Below are 6,000 nucleotides of genomic sequence, written 5' to 3' on the forward strand. Positions count from 1 at the left end.
AGAAGATGGAGAAGATGGAGAAGAAGTAGATGGACATGAACCAGAACCACCATTTTTCATTGCATACACATTAAACAAAGTATCCATGTATGTTTTCACATCCTCTTGTATTTTCAAACCTACTGTTTCTCCAAACATAGAACCAAGTGCAAATGAAAGAGTATTAAACTTATGGCGTGGATCAAGCACACATGAGATAAAAATCATTTTGTTCATCTTATGTGGATCCCCCCAATACTTGTCAAATTTTTCTTTCATATTCTTTGCCATTTCTCTCAAGAAAGCATCTTCATTTTGCATCAACTCTTTCAAAGAAGAATCAACAACACATATTTCAAGAAAGTGCACATTAGACGTAATATAAAGTGTACCTGATACTTTCAAGGTGAGTTCATAAAAAATTTCCAGAAACTTCACAATACGTCTTACACTATCCCAATCACTACTTAAAAGTGGACCTGCAGGTTGTCCATCCTCACAAATGCAGTTAGAAATACATGACATCAAACCATAATCAATATCACAATACTTTGTAAAGGCTTCCTCATAAACTGTAGCAACCTTCAACATCAAATATGTGGAGTTCCACCTAGTAGGAACATCCAAGCACAATGATTTTTTAGAAGTTATCCTATCAAGATCACAACATTCTTTAAACTTTTTCCATCTTGCGGGAGATTGTCTAATGTACCTAACAGCTTGTCTTATTCGTTCAACAGACACACTCCCATCTCTCAACCCATATTGAACAACTAGATTGATGATGTGAGCCATACATCTCACATGAACATGCTTACCTTCCATCAAGTTAGTGTTCCATCTAGTAAATTGCTTGGATAACTCTCTAACCATCACATCATTAGAACTCGCATTATCAACTGTCACAGTAAATACTTTATCCACTCCCCATTCAAGTAAACACTTTGCAATACCACTAGCTAAATCTTGACCTTTATGACTAGTAATTGGACAAAAATTCAATATCCTTTTATGTAATTTCCAATTATTGTCAATGTAATGGGCTGTAACACACATATAATTAATTCTTTGAATTGAAGTCCATGTATCAGTAGTAATACATATTCTGTGTTTTGATTCTTTAAGAATAGACTTCAAAGCAAGTCTAGCTTCATGGTAAATCTCAAGACAATCCCTAGTCATAGTAGTACGAGATGGAATATGAAATAAAGGTTGAAGACTTCTAACAAAGTCTCTAAATCCATCTTTTTCAACAGAAATAAAAGGAAGTTCATCTTTAATAATCATACGAGCTAAAGCCCTCCTACATGCCTCTTGATCAAATTTCCAAGGGATAACTGAAACATCACCTGTTAGACCTTGCGGCTGAAAACCTAATGTTGTCTGGCTACCTTCTGCCTTGTAGGGATTGGTCGGACATTTAGGAATATGCAATAACAAATTGCTTGTGCCGCTATGCTTAGTATCAGCTACATATTCTTCTGAACAAAACTTGCACCTCGCTTTTTTCACACCCTCGGAATCAGTGAACTTGTTGAAGTAGCGCCAAGCCATTGATCTTTCTTTAACCATTTTTCTTTTCTTCGAACCAGGTTCAGATTCAATGTTATTGGTTGTTGAATCTGAATCAGTTGAAGCATTACTTTCACCAACTGTTTCAACAATTTGAAGTTCATTCACTGTCTCTGTTTCGTTTTCCATCTACCAAAGGTCCAAAACAAACAAAAAAACCTAAATAAAATCAGAAATAGATGTTGTAATAGAAAAAAAACTAAATAAAATCATAAATAGATGTTGTAATAAAATCAGAATAGAAAATGAAAGAGATAAAAAACAGAACATAAAGACAAATCGATACATACATAAAAATTGAAAAAACAGTATGAACAATAGTAACTAATAGTGAAGAAGAAGATTACTTTACTGGCTTGATAGTTGAGACTTCGACACTGAGAGGACTGACTACTGAGTCACTGAGATAAAGAGTGAAGAAGAAGAGAGGCAGAACCGCGGAATCTAAGGCGACTGAACTCTGAACTCTGAAGAAGAGAGGCGGAACCGCGGAACAGTATGAACACTGAAGAAGAGAGGCGGTGCGGAACCCTGGACTGGTCAGTTCACTATGAACTTTGAAGAAGAGAGGCGGACTCACTGGTGAACGTACAGCTAGGGCTGGAGGTGAACGACTCAGTGGTGAACGAACAGCTAGGGCTCGGATCCTAAGTGAAAGAGGCGGAAAAGAAGATTTAGGGTAGGAGAAATAGGAATAGTATTTAGGGTAGTATAGTACTATTAGTATAGTATACTAACTTAACCGGGTTAAGTTATTTAACCCTAAAGAATTTAACTATTTATATATAGGCCCATATAATTTCGGATTTCGGATCGGATCGGATTAAAATCATGCCAATCCGAATCCAATCCGAAAATCCAAAATTTTATAAAACATAATCCATATCCAATCCGAAAATCCGAAATCCGAAATCCGAAAATCCGAAATAGAGTATGTCGGATCGGATTTCGGATATCCGATCCAAATGCACAGCCCTACTTCCTACTCTTTTGGTTGAGACGGGCTCTAATCGTATGTTTTTGTTCGATTGAAAACACACGATTACAGCCTATTTCAGCCTAAAAATCTTGAAATCTTTAATAAGCAGTGTTTTTGGGGACTCAAGGTTCAACTTTTCGATCTGAAATTCGAAAGGCTCTACGGTGATTCGAGGAAAACTATCATGGGATTTGGGACGAGGGAAGCCTGGTGGATCAGGGGTGTGAATTTTGGGGTTGATTGGGTAAGCTAGAGTTTTTGACTGAACTTCGATTGAAGATTCGAGGCGTTTAGCTATGATTCGAAGAGATGTGTTTGGATATTTGGAATGGGGAGGTTGAGGGGGATCCGTGGTGTGAAGAAGGAGGTCATTAGAACCGGCGCCACCGGGTTTAGGGCGGTGGAGAGGGGCGGCGGCTGCTAGGGTTTGGATTTAGGTCGTCTCTGAAGAGACGAAGGAGACTGGGTAGGGGCTTTAGGAGGGGGCGGGGTGTGTTACACATATATATACAGGTTGTGGGATTGAATCCAAACCGTTGGATCAATTGAGATCAACGACGTGGATCAATTCACTTATGTAAAACGGGGTCGTTTTGGCCGGTTGGGGGATTGGGTCGGTTAGTGGGGTGGACGGGTCGGGTTGCGATGATAATACTGGACCGTTCGATCGAATGAAACGAATGGTTCAGATCAACAAACATGAAACGACGTCGTTTAATCGATGCTAGATATGGACTGAACCATTCGATCTAATGAGATCGACGGTTGAGACTTATCAGCTCTGAAACGACGTTGTTGGCTAAACTGGTGGTGGACCGGGTTTGGACTGGTTTTGGGCCTGGGAATTTAATTAAAACTGGTCCAATTCCTATTTCATTCTCTTTTATTTTCTTTTCTTTTCAATTTTCCTCCTAATAAAAATACAAACCCAAATTTAATTTTGACCAACTTATCTTAAAAATATTAATTAACTCTAAGTAGTAATTATCACAAAATAACTAAACCCCAAATTAAAAGAAAACATAAAATTCAACATTAATTACTAAAATGCAAAGAATATATATATTTTTTTTGAATTTTTACTTTTGCAAAACACCTAATTATTGATTAATTCAAAAGCATGCCAAATTAAATCTTAAATGCACATGCAACATATTTTTGTATTTTTCATTAATTTAACCAATGAACATGCACACACAAATGCAAATAATTACAGAAAATATCACGAAAATTCACAAAATTGCACACAAAAAGAAAGATTTATTTTATTTTGAATTTTTAGGAGTGGTTCGTGCGAGGCATAAATCACGTGCTCACAATCACATCTAATTCTGTTTTCCATTAATTTGAACTTCATTCCCTTGAGCTTTAAATATGATCATTCCTTAAATGTGGTAGAGGAAATCATAGGGTTAGTGATTAAAGATAAAGGGAAGGGTATTATAGAATAATGGTTAAAAAAATTATCTTTTTAGTATATCTTATCGGTTTATCGATAAACCGATAATCGAACAGGACAAAATCGAAATCTCGATAAGGAAAATTTCGAAATCGAAATCGATAAATCAATAAACCGATAACAAATAATCGATTCGATTTATCGATAAACCGATTCGAATGCACACCACTACATATTTATATGAAAAAGTTTAGAAAGGTTCAACAGGACAACCTGGGTCGGCCTTACATAAAGCAAGTAAAGCAACCGCTCTAGGCCTCATATTTGTGAGGGCCCCATTTTTTGTTACACTTAATAGACTGTGTATAAGTTTAAAAAAAAGTTATGTAAAGTGAACAAATTTGATTTCTTTCTTTAACAAATATAGAGAAGAAGGATTTGCAACTGCAATGATTTCTACCAAGAAAATTGCACTTGAAATGAATATCGAATCCGAATTTCACAAGAAACGTGTGATATATAGGAAGTAACAATTTGACGTGCAATGTTGATAATGAAATCTGAAAATCCTTCGAATAGTCCTTTAGAGTTGATTGCTATTTTTATATAACAATTCGAAGCATATAACAATATTTTTGGTTTTCTACTTAGTAGTAAAGACTTAGATAGCTAGATGTTGGAAATTTGAAAAATATTGCCTTCATTTTGGATGTTCCTTAAAGCATAATAATCAATTTGATATTGATGGTTTAGATTTATTTTCTGAATTAAAAGTATTAAGGAAAATTGTATAATTAGAAGATAACAATTTAATTGATACATTTAATCAAATAAAAAGATTTAATTCTTTTCCAAATGCCTAAATTGCTTATGGAATAATGTTAATAACTCATGTTACCGTTACTTCAACGGAAAGAAGTTTTCAAAATTAAAATTGATAAAATTTTACTTAAGAACAACAATGTCACAAGAAAGGTTAAATGGATTAATTATATTATCAATTGAGAAATACTTATTAGGAGCTATTGTTTGTAAGTGAATTATTTATAACTTTGTATTTAAGAAAAGCTAAAAAAAATAAATTTCAAATAAATAATAATAAAAAGATTAAAAAGTTAAGGCCTCTCGTAAAGTTTGGTTTTATGCAACAAAATTGATCTGGCCGCCCCCGATGACAACAGTAGGCATGAGACAATCATACAATTAGAATAGACACTCGTACATTGCAATTTAAAGTTGGGTAATAATATCTTAATACTAAAACATTATTATAAAACGATAACGTGCAATATAATCTGAAATAGGTAAATTAGAAAAAGAAACAAGATCAATGAAATTCTAATTCGTGCAATGCAAACTTGAAGCTAGATAGTGAATGAAATCACAAGGATTCAAGATCATTAATAGTAGAGTAATTTGAATTGCGGTCTCATATACGTTTCTAAGATTAATCAATCAATTAAGTAATGAATTAATTAACGCCTAATGGGAGTATTGGAAGGTTTAGAGGTGTGTTAGGTAGAGGGGCTTCGCCGTATGTTGTTGAACACCTGGTGGAGGTAGAGCCAGATTTGCAGTTGAACCGCTCTTGAGTGAGTGGGTAGTTGGTCCTTTTCCAATGGGCTTAACCCCTGAAAGTCCTAAAGGGCCAATCCCTACATACCACAAATAGAAAAAAATTTGTAGTATAAATAATATAGTAGTGGTTAGGAAAGAAGGAAAAAGAGTGGCAATCCATGCCTTTGACGGTTTTTGTCCTCTCTTTTTTCATGGCCTTTTGAAGTTGTAAATGAATACCCTAACAAATAATATGGTAAAAATAGCGCGGGCTAGCCAGTTTTTGGATTGGTCATTCAAAAATAGCCCGCGTTTGCAAAGTCATTGAAAAATAGCCACTATTTTGCTGCAACACGGAAAGTTCCAGCATAATATACTGGAGATCGGTGCTCATGTGTATGAACTTCCAGCATATTATGCCGAAACTCCAACACGCGGAAAGTTCCAGTTTATTGTGGGAACTCCAGTATAATATACAGGAGTATTTTTCCAGATTTTGAACGGTGTTTTCGTT

This window comes from Nicotiana tabacum, chromosome 7 (genome assembly GCF_000715075.1).
Source record: "Nicotiana tabacum cultivar K326 chromosome 7, ASM71507v2, whole genome shotgun sequence".
In the NCBI taxonomy this organism is placed as follows: Eukaryota; Viridiplantae; Streptophyta; class Magnoliopsida; order Solanales; family Solanaceae; genus Nicotiana; species Nicotiana tabacum.